The 11,072-nt window shown below is 41.3% G+C and overlaps 1 protein-coding gene and 1 long non-coding RNA gene across 20 annotated transcripts in view; one reads left to right on the forward strand and one right to left on the reverse strand.

The window, feature by feature from the left end:
• RAD51B (RAD51 paralog B) overlaps positions 1 to 11,072 on the reverse strand; it is a 452,264-nt gene that overhangs the window by 103,404 nt on the left and 337,788 nt on the right. The window lies entirely within an intron of this gene.
• Positions 1 to 11,072, forward strand: part of LOC146767336 (uncharacterized) — a 130,497-nt gene that overhangs the window by 73,520 nt on the left and 45,905 nt on the right. Inside the window, exon 2 of one of the 2 annotated variants that reach the window (XR_014956037.1) lies at positions 1 to 10,888. This exon is cut by the window's left edge and continues 10,984 nt beyond it. The exons of the other annotated variant lie outside the window; for it this stretch is intronic. This is a non-coding gene — a long non-coding RNA (uncharacterized LOC146767336). The remainder of the gene's footprint in view (positions 10,889 to 11,072) is intronic. 2 annotated transcript variants of the gene reach the window in all.

The raw sequence follows: 11,072 nt of genomic DNA on the forward strand, positions 1-11,072 counted from the left end.
AAATTTGAATGAAAGATCAAGCTGATTATTAAAACAGTATGCTTTATATTGAGTCCAAAAAGAGAGACAGAACAGAGAAAAATGACCCTTGTGTACATAATGTTACTTCATCTAAAGTTCACAGAGTATTAATAAGGGCATATAATAATTTCTCAAACATATTCTATAGTTAAATATTAAACCTCCAGACCCATCCTGTGCATGGCTGAAATTAACATATACAGCCCTCCTACAGAACAGCCTTGCTCTAACATCACATGTGGCTTACACAACAGGGAATCCTGCCAAGACATCCCTGGTTATGCATCAATAAAGTCATGAATGCACAGCTCTGGGAATGGTGTTGGTTATGTTCTACATGAGAATCAGTAGAGGGAACAAATAACACTGTGGCTTTTTCAGTTCTACGAAATAATGAAAATGGCATCTTTCTTTCCTCCTCTCAGTGGAGTAATGGAACAGTAGATAAACTGTGGAAAACCACAGCTAAATATTTAGAGCCCACAAGGAAAAAGTCCTTTGAAAAAATCAAGCTATTTCACTCACAGACTGGGAAGAAAAGAGAGACAGAAGGTTTGTTGTTGTTATTTCTATTTTTAAATACATATGAGATGCTCAGATACTATTTTGATAGGGGCTACATAAGCACCAAAAGAAAGAAGGATAGGATTTTTTTTCCATGATGTTCTTATATCTTCGTAGTGTTGATCCAAACTTCAACCTTTAGCAGCACCTTTTCCAATCAAGACATCTGGAAATGTCTCAAAACCATTTCAAAAATCAGTGGAAATACTGCAATATAAAACATGACCTTCAGGCTGTCTGGAGCTATGATGGGTATTTGGAATTTCCAGGGTTTTCCTCCAAAATGATGACGTTTAGTATCTGCTCCTTGCCCACCATCACACAGTTGATGTTTTTCATTTAAAGAATGCTCAAAGGCCGACAAGAAAAGTTACTTAGAAATTTTGAAGCATGTTTGAGTTCATTAAGTAATTACATTTTTTAATCTTCTGTACCTCATTTTTCCCACATTGAGAAGATTCTACTATTAAAAGACACTTATTTATCTAAGAGGATGATTAAGAAGCTAATGACTATTTAAAAAATATTTATAGAGAAGGCTAAAGAAAAGCATGAAAAAATTGTGATTTGAAAAAAAATTAAAAAGGACAATGAGAAACATACAGGGAAGGAATTGAAGGTTATCTCTACATAACAGGGCAGAAACTAGCAACATAGTATAGACACAAATCCTGGATCCTATTCTTCATTATGCTTTGAAGTAAAACCCCCACAGGTGAAGTCTATAGTGAGAATGAGTACTTTAGTATCATGTTGATTTCATTATGATCAAACCTATTTCTTAGACTTCCCAGGAGTTAACATGACAATCTAAATCACCAAAAAAAAAAAAAAAAAAAAAAAAAAAAAAAGGTATTTAAAAAAACCCTGAGAAAGAAGCAAAGATAATCAAGCCAGACATAAATGAAGATAAATCCCCTCATTTCAGTGCCTGTGAGGACTAGACAGGTTGTCTTCATGCCTCAATGACAAGTCTATTAACCAGTGAGCATATACTCAGGTTTGCAGCTGAAAAATCATATAATCTTTCCTAAACATTAATTCATTTACATTTCACAGTCCACCAATAAGATTTAACCAGTATATTCTCCAGAAAAATTTCATTCCTGACTACCTCCAGTCACACCTCACTACAAATGCCTCAGTGGTGAGGCAAGACACCTGGAATTGAAGTTCTTCATCTGTTTTGGATCCCACCTACTCACCTACTGTCTAGAACATAAGTTAAATTTCTGTAAAACATGAGGAAGAGGAATTAAAAAAAAAAGCAAAAACAAACCCAGGACATTTTTAATGTATTTCATTCTTCATCTGAAAGCAGCTTTGCTCAGAAATGGAATTTGAGACAGTCTCACCACTTTGCATTTAAGTATCTTTCACTGCGAGGTCTTTTTTACTTACTTAGCTAACTGAGCTTTTAAACAACACTTCGGATAGTATCACTGATCCTATTTCATGCCCAGATATGTTCAGACAGAATGTACAATGAGTTAGCTGATTTTTTGGGGTTTGTATAAAAAACCACAGATCTATGCTGGGATGAGGCTTCAGGAGCCCTGCCTCCCACCCTGGCACCACCGTGTGCACCACTAGCCAGCCACCATTCAGGGCACCCGCTCTAGCTTAGCTTGTCTGGCCCAGTAATAATGAAAGGAAGAAAGGATTTTTCACTAGGAATTTGGAGTATTTTCTCATTATAACCAACCAGCATGACCAGAAAAAAGGCTCCTGATGCAATCTGTGGGCCTAGTTCTCACTCCCCCGCTGGCAGGGTCTGAAAGACTGCTGGGGCCACAAGCCCACTCCTCCGGGAGAGGGGAGAGAGAATGGGCTAAAACCAGATCCTGTCTGTCAGGTCTTGTATCCTGCCTTCAGCACTGCCCAGAGCTTCACGGTTCAGGGCAAAGCAAACAAACAAACAAAAAATCCCCCCTGCTTCCCCCTTCCAGCACCCGTGGCCTGTGGTGCAGTAACCAAGGAAGCGGCTCGTCCCAGCACTGGCAGCCAGCCTTTCAAGAGACGAGGACTGGGCAAGGATAAACTCCAGCTAAAATCCCAGTCTTGTTCTTCACACCAAAACTAGAAAATAGGACAGGGTGGGCAGAATTTGGTATCGTAAAGGCCCTCATGGCTAGAAACGAGGGCAGCTGAGCATGCTGTGGGAAACAGTGGCCTGGGGGAGGTCATTGCACAGAGGGATAACTGTGCTTCTCCAAAGGCACTTCAGCTGTGTGCCCAGGGTGTTGATTTCTGTCCATCACAAAAGCAAGTCATTGGAGGGGGATTTTCTTCTTTCCTCTCTCACAGTCACCTTCAACACTACAGCAACAGCTGAGGGGCCTTCTCCTGAAGAAGGCACAGCAGGAGTAATCCCACAGGTCGAGAGGCAAGGGCACACTCCGGAGGGCAGGGCAGGCACGATGCAGAGCTGCCAAAGCAGGCAGAAGGTCTGTTTCTGGGGCCAAGCCTGGCTGCCAGAAACTTAAAATGCACTTTGGGAGACCCAGGGACAAGGCCTGTGGTAACCTGCAGTAACAGACAGCTGATGGTGTCTGTCCTGGGAGCGGGAGCCCGAGCAGGGGGAGGAAAGAGCTCCACACTTCGTCCCCACTGGGGGTGACTGTGTGTTGTTCTGTTTGCAACAGAGCAGCCTCAATGTGCTCATGGTTTCTTGTGAAATGAGAATGTGTGCCCAGAGAGAGAGAGAGAGGAGGTGACAGCTGATGCAGTGCAAGGGAGGTGAGAACACTGTCAAGGTTTTACTCACAGCTAAGTGTGGGTGCATCTTTTCCAATACAGATGAAAGAACCAATATGCCACAACACAAATTTGCACCAGGCCATTGGAAGTCCTCAGCTATGTGTTCTGATGCTGTTGAGGCAGGACGGGAACGAAATGACTCCACTTCAGAAGGCGAGAGAATAGAACTCAGATTTATTTCAAAATAGATTGCTCTTTTATACAGAGCTTCATGCAGACCAACTCTATTGGTCCTGAAGTGAAAACACCTCAAACTATTGGTGTGCAGTGAATGATGCACAGTAGCAAAACCTTACTATAAACAATGTGAACAACAAGAGATAAAGAACCTTATTTACAATCTTCTCAACAGTTTCTCAGGCTTCTGCCTGGTTAGAAACTTTCAGTTTTCTCTGACTGAATCTGAGACCTACAGTGCTCTGCTATGGACTTCCTTGGGTTAACACCTGTTTCACACAGTCACAAGTCAGAGTGAATCTTTTGTGGTTGATGGTGTCACAGTCCTGTACAATAGTAACCAGACCCACTGTGTGACTCCAGGTCTCAAGTCTTGTTGTTCCTGTACAGGGATAAAGATCACCATGCTTGTCCACTCAGGCTGAAGGGGCACTTCTGCCACGCCTTGAGATTATTGTAACCCTGAGAAGGTGCTGGGGAAACTAGTAGGGTCCAAGTGGTTTGTACCACCCCATACACAAGCCAAAGCCTCAGACAGGAATCATCTATATAATGCTTTCAGCTCCAGTCCAACATGTGGAACTTTCTCCTCTCTGTCACCAGATTTTCACTTTCCTTTTCACTGAAACACAAATAACTGGAATTTAATTTTCCCTCATGGAATTTTGTGATTACATGAGGTTGTGCAGGATAAGCATGTAGTAGATCCATTCTCCCTCTCCCCTGCCACCAATTCCTTCCATCAGGCCCATTCTTTGGCCTTGTCATCACCTGGTCATACAATCTGCTTTTCACAATCTTGGGAAACTTTGGTCACAGTGAGACTTGAGACCTTCCTAACAGATTCTACACAAGCCCATCATTGCTAGTAACTGAGCACAAGACAGTGCAGGCAGGCAGCATTTTTGCTGAAAGCCATGTGGAATCTGTCCAGTAAGAGAAGCCAGGCAGACAATAACCCAAGCTTCTTGTACCAGATCATGCCAGCAGTCTGTTTCCTGCAAAAGTCAATTGATTCAGAAGAAAACAAAGTAAGTCAGTGTACCTAGCCAATTAAATAGCAGAGTGGGCAGAAATATTCCTCTCTTTCCTTCCCTGACAGGGCAGCTAAAGAAACATTGTTACGTTGAGAATTTTTCTGCCTCCTTTTACCCCCCATATGATTTCATTTATGTCACCATGGTTTCTGGTTAGTAGCAGAAATAAGAATTTAATTTTAATATGTTTGAATCTGGAACCAAACTTTCTTAGAAAACAGAAATATTTTGGTTTGTGTGTGTTTTGATTTAGCCTATTATTTTGCTGCATTAATCCAATTAGAAATCTGAATGCGTCTGACACTCCCAAAAGTTAAAGCTCTGAATCTGTTGCTTCATCTTTAGCAGAAAGAAAAACAGAAACAAAATAAAAATAAAGATATGGAAATTAAAAAGAAAATTGACAAAACACTTTTCTGAGGGCAACTACTACTAAATTTCACAAAAATATGCTACCTGCAGATTTGGAATATCACCTTTTCACTTGAGATACTACAGGTCCTGTTTATCAGAGTGTTAATTTTCAGGGTGCAAAGCTGGGACTTAATAACTTTATTCCAAATACTCCCAAGCACACTGGGATTTTTCCTTATAATTTTTATCATCCAAAGAGAGAGAAATTATCCTTCTTCCTGAAATTAACTCTTTACCTCTGGTAAGGAAGGCCAAAGAAGCAAGTTAGCTGTTGAGGTTTCAGAGGCTGCACAGACTGAAAAGAAAAAACATGAAGCACTATCTTTTCCCCCAAATGGGCACAGACACTGCTTTTTTTGGGAATGGGTGACTTAGAATTTGAAGCTATTTCTGGCACATATTTAATCACTGTGCTTTTTACTAACTTCTCTGCATGACAAGTTTTTTTGTTGAAATGAGGTCACTACGTTTTACCTTTTCCTCCCATGCTGGGACTGTTTGCTGTGTCAATTTGTGTAGCTTAGAAAAATACATGCACATCCTCTGAGCTGCATCCTGGCAGCACAAAGCAAAGCCAGTTTGGCTTCCTCCACTTGGCAGTAGTGGAAGCTGGGAGCCTTTGGGTGCACAGACTACCCTCCACTGTGCATGCACCTCTCCCAGGTCACAGGGGACATTGGGCAACTCTGGCCTTGAAGTATAAGGTAATGATGTGTCTTGCCAGGACCGAGCTCTCAGAATCCATCGCACTTACTGGGGAGTAAGAGGGAGCCTGGCTTGTCTCTCCTGTGCAATTTCAGGGAGAGGCTCTGGCCCTCTGCCTCTTATTAGCACCACATGACAAACCCTCTGCTCTTGTCATTTCTGTCATTCCTGCCACCCTCCATGAAGGAGTTTTGCATGTGTGCTTAAAGCTGCACTTATGGACCTTCTCTATCTTTCCAGTTCTCCTCATCATGTGCACAAATAACTCTCTCTACTCTTTCAACATCAGTTCAAGTAAAACTAAGAATTTCAAGAGAGGGTGGACACCGTTGATATGCACCCAGCCCAAAACATATCTGCCAAACTCTAGAACCATGAGCCAGCTGGACTGGGCAGGGTGGAGAGGGAAGGAGTCCTATGCCAGTACACTGCCCAAATTTGATTCAGGAGAAAAAAGCCTTTAATGTGATAACACACACAGGGCACCACTTCCCAGTTCTACACAACCAATGTCCATGGACAGCTTTGATCAGTACACTGTCTGGAATGTGTAAGGTTCAGTATATAGTGACTTTAGTCACTCAGCCACCCAAGTCAGCCCTGGAAGAAAAGGAGCAAACAAATACAGCCATTTGCTCCTTTCTCCAGTTTGGATTTGCAAAAATTTATAGCCTTCACCAAAGATGGGCTGCTCTCTTGTCCCTGACGTTTGCTGTAAACTCCAGCATTGTCCTTACCTCCATTACAGCCTTCTGAGTCGTGTCTATTGCCCTATGAGCCTGGCACTGGCTAAGGACACACCAGACAGCACCCTGTTTACATGCAGGCTCTGTTTACATGGCAGAGACCAAACAACTCATCAACCTCCTTAAAAGCCATTAGAAGATATGGTAAGCAAGCAGAACAATGTTTGTTCTGACCCCTAACCACTCTGGCTCCACAACAGCAACATGGTGAAGACATCTGATAAAAAAGTGGACTTCAGTAAAGTAACTCTTGTTCTTGCCAAACACTAATCTCAGTCCCTTTGGAAGGCTCTCCCATAGTTATACGCAGACAAGTAGGGTGTTCCACAGCTGAGCACTCTCTGTGCCTTGTCCTTGTGCTCTTCAGTCTCTTGCTTTTTGGGAATTAGAGCCTGGGGAGGAGCCCCAATCACATCAAATGAAGCTGTGGCAGACAGGCTTAAATTATTAATGTCTTTAAATACTAACTGTGCCCAGGAACCAATTTAGCTTCCAGCACACAGGCTGTGCATCAACATGGCCCCAAAGGGGTCACAGGAAAAAACTTCACTAAGGATTGTGAAGCAGTTTGTTTGCATTGACACATTTGTCTCTCCCCTGGACAGAGGATACACAGTCATGAATCACTCTATTTGTACGTATGCCCACTCTTCTGCTATTTCAGCCACTCTTTGTCCCTGGGAGACACACAGTAGTCCTAACCAAGAAAGCTGTCTTGCAAGCTGTGAGACGACCTTTCAGTTATATGGCAAAAGAATCATACCTCCACATCTACAATTTTACTTGATTCTATCATTGGAAAGACTGCAATTCATTAACATATCTCTGCTATGCACAGTTTGGTATTTCTCTTTAACCATATCCCTTTAAAACTAACCTTATTGACAATTTATTTCTGTAAACTTCCATTTTGTTTATGATTTAGTTTAATCCCCCTATGACATCTTACCTCTGGCTCCTTGCTACTACCATAACTAGCCTGCAGATATCAACTGTGACTTGGACGTTGTGTTTATTAGCAGTTTGCTGTTTTCATGCAGCTTTAATTGTGTTTCAAGAGGAACAGATGCTGATTTTTGCTCCTGTTTCAACATTTGGCAAATGCATGAAATTCTGCATGTTGTAGGAAACAGGAAGAAAGCTTCAACTGTTTAGAATGTACATGCACAAACAACAAAATCAAAGTACATGCTCCTCCTGTTTACCTCCTCCACACCTCAATATTTCTGTTCTCTTTCTCTGCCCTTCTGGGAATGTATCTCTTTCACTTCTGCTCATCTCTCTCCCACACCCACAGGCATACACTGATTTGTTATTGCTAGGTCACTAGTGATTAAAGCTCTGGATACACTAATTTATTGCAGGGCTGTCCCTGGCTTCTTAGGCTGTTTGCTCTTTTGTTATTATAGTGCTGAAGCCTCATTCTTGCAGTTTGCTGCCTTTCACATACAAACACACACACCACCACAAAGTATTTAGTTTGAAATGGCCAACACAAAAATTGACTCGGGGTTTGCAAACAATTTGAAAGTGAATGAGGGAAAAGGGGGTTACAGATCCTGGAAATGCAGCCTCCCTGCCCCGCCTGACTTCTCTGAGTGTTTGCCATTTTTTTCTGTGGTGCTGGAATAAAAAGCTTCAAGTGCCACAAAAGCTGCACGACTGTTTGCTTTGCTTGGCTGCAGAAACTCAGGCGCAGCATATTCATCTGGGAAGCTGCTAGCTGGGGCCGGGGGAAATTGCTGGTCCCTTTTGGCCAAACAAAGTTGGAATTTGGCTTTCTGAGCAACAGGCAACACAAACAACCAAAAACCTCTAAAAATTATTATGGATGTGTTTACACTTATCAAATATAAGAGCAAGCCCCTCTTGCTGAAACGTGCTTCAGGCCCCTTGCAAAAAAAAAAAAAAAAAGAGGGATTTCAAAAGCAAAGCTCATAGTAGACAGAATTTCCATTCTATTTTGAAAAGTCCTGTGTATACCTACTGCATTCCTCTTCTTCCCCCTCCCACAAAAAAAAAAAAAAAGAAAAAAAAAGAAAAAAAAAGAAAAAAAAAAAAAAGGCAAACTTCTGGGCATAGCTTAAAAGCCACAAAACCTCCTCCATGTGTGTATTCTCCAGCTCCACTGCAGATACTTGGAGTTACATAAAACTGGGCAGTTAGTGATTCTGGCAGCTAAAAAATTACAAAGTTCAGGAGCTGAGGAGAGAGTGGGCCAAGCTGAAGTTTTCCAGAGAGCTGTACCAGATGGAGCAGAGAAATAACGCTTCTCTTTCGGCTTAGGAAGGTGGAGTAAAAAGTTCTGAACCTTAAACAAATTTCAGGGAATTTCTCCATTCCCTCTTCCCTGTGAACACTGGTTTTGGTAGTGCTGGTTATCAAGAATGATTTGGACATTAAAAAGCAATGAATGCCTTTCTGCACATGGCAATGAAATGCCTTTACAGTGACACAGCAGAGAATGATGTGCTCCAGTTACCCCCCAGAGCTGTGCAAGCCTTCTCCCTTATGAACCAGCAGCATGTTTCCATTTCCAACTGGATGGCTGATGCATAGAGATGAAATTGAAGTGCATCATGTACCAAGTGAGCACAGATACACTAGAATATGGTTTCGTATTAGAACATCTGTTTACTGGGATGATGCTAAATTTAACTGTTATATTTACATTATAAGTAACTCCGCAGATTTGGACTTAAAACTATCCAGGTAGGAAGTATCACACTTCTTATCTAAGTGCTAAACAGTGTGTTAGTTAGCACATGTTGTAAGATGTTGGAATTTTTCAGTGTAAGTAGTCCCAACTGTGTTTTAAAACACCCTGGCTAGTCAGGCTTAATTTTCTACCTCTGGACGGGGTTTTAAAATATGCTTCCAACCGTGACTGGCTGTGATCACACTAATGGCAAAATAGCCTTTAACCATGTGTTAGTCAACAAAGACTGGGATATTGTGTCCAGCTCACTGCATACACTGCAAGAAAGACATTTGCAAGCTGAAGTGAAGTCCAGTGGGGGGGACCCGAAAATGGTTAGGGGCTGGCATATAAGAAAGGCTGGGAGAGCTCAAATTCTTCAGCCTAGAGAGGGCTAAGGCAGAAGAGTTTGTATAAGAAAACAAAATATTTGAACATTATTATTTAAATGAAAATGCTGTTTAAGAAGCAAAATTTAGATGCTTTTCAGAAGATAATTTGTCCACTAGGATCTGGAATAACTCACTTCACACTGAATGAAAACCAGTCATTTGATTTTTGATTCTTTTTTCTTATATGGAAACCAGCCCAAATGACCTGGAGAGGAGACGCTGTATATAACACATTACCAAGTACTACAAGGGAACTGATTCATATAGTATTATCAATGGAAATTTGTTTTAAAGACTGAATTTTCTGTTTGGTGTCATCAGTTCTCAGTGAAATAGGCATGGCAAGGTCGATTCTTATTACCTATTAACTATGAACACAAAAGACAAACTCCTCTAACTCAGCATGGAATCAGTTGGCTACCTAAATAAAGTAACTGCTTATGTGCAATGCGGTCTTGGTCAAGTCACTCCAAAGCTTACCACTGGGTATTATGGTTCTGCAGCAGCTGAAATTAAAATAACAGTTGGCTTGTGTGGTACAGCTCTGGCTATGCATTCCATTCTTCCCTTACACCCAACACTACGTCTTTTACCAAGCTGTTTCCCTGATCTAGGTCAACATAAAGCTCACCTAACAAAAATTAACATGGTCTTTGGTACTAAACAGGATCATAATAATAGCTAAAGCTATAGGCAAGAAATAATATTTAATTTCAATTTCCCACTTCATTTTAGACAGCTGCAATTCTCCTCAGATTTGGGAGCTGCGGGAATTGTAAAGTTTTGGAAGATTCAATAAAGTGATCGTTCTTATATGCAAAATAAAATTTCAACATGCTTTCTCTGTTACTGACAGTTCACATTCCTTAGGAAGAAGTTGAAGTGAAAATTAATGAAATTCAGTGAATGTTTGCTGTAAAATGTTTTCTTTATAATGAAAATATAGGCATGTCATAACAATACTTAGAATAGAATACAGAAAGCATTTCAGCTATTTTTATAGTCTTAGAGAACATTATGTAATTTGTTACTTAGATGCCAGTAAGCTAAAAAAAGAAGAAAAAAAGAGACTAGACATAACAAGTAAAAAATATTAAAAAGCTCCTTTCCCCCCTTGTAGGATCCAGGGCTCTGACCCTGCTAAGACCCTCAGTCTGGCAAGTAACTATTGCAAGTTCCAGCTGCACCAAAGCTCTCTCCTCTATGCTGGAATCCCTTTGCAGACTACAGTGACCTGCACAAGCCAATTTTTTTCCTCTCTCTCTGGGATCTGGCAATGGCCCCCTGCAACTTAACTGCTTTCCCCACCAGCCTTTTCTCCAGGCTGTGTGTTGACCTGGCAAATGCTTCTAGCTGTACGGAGATGAAAAGAAGGTAAGGAAAAAATGGGGAAAAAAGTGCAAGCCCTGCAGATGAAAGTCTGAGGCAGTGTTTTCCTTTCCAAAGTGCTGCTACATTCCCATAAGCTTGTGGTTTCCTGCATTCTGTTAGAGGGCTTTTTTTCTTTTTCTTTTTCCTTTTCAAAAAAACCTTCTGGTGATATCTGAAGAGGGAAAAT

The sequence above is a fragment of the Lonchura striata genome, chromosome 5 (genome assembly GCF_050655825.1).
Source record: "Lonchura striata isolate lonStrDom1 chromosome 5, ASM5065582v1, whole genome shotgun sequence".
In the NCBI taxonomy this organism is placed as follows: domain Eukaryota; kingdom Metazoa; phylum Chordata; class Aves; order Passeriformes; family Estrildidae; genus Lonchura; species Lonchura striata.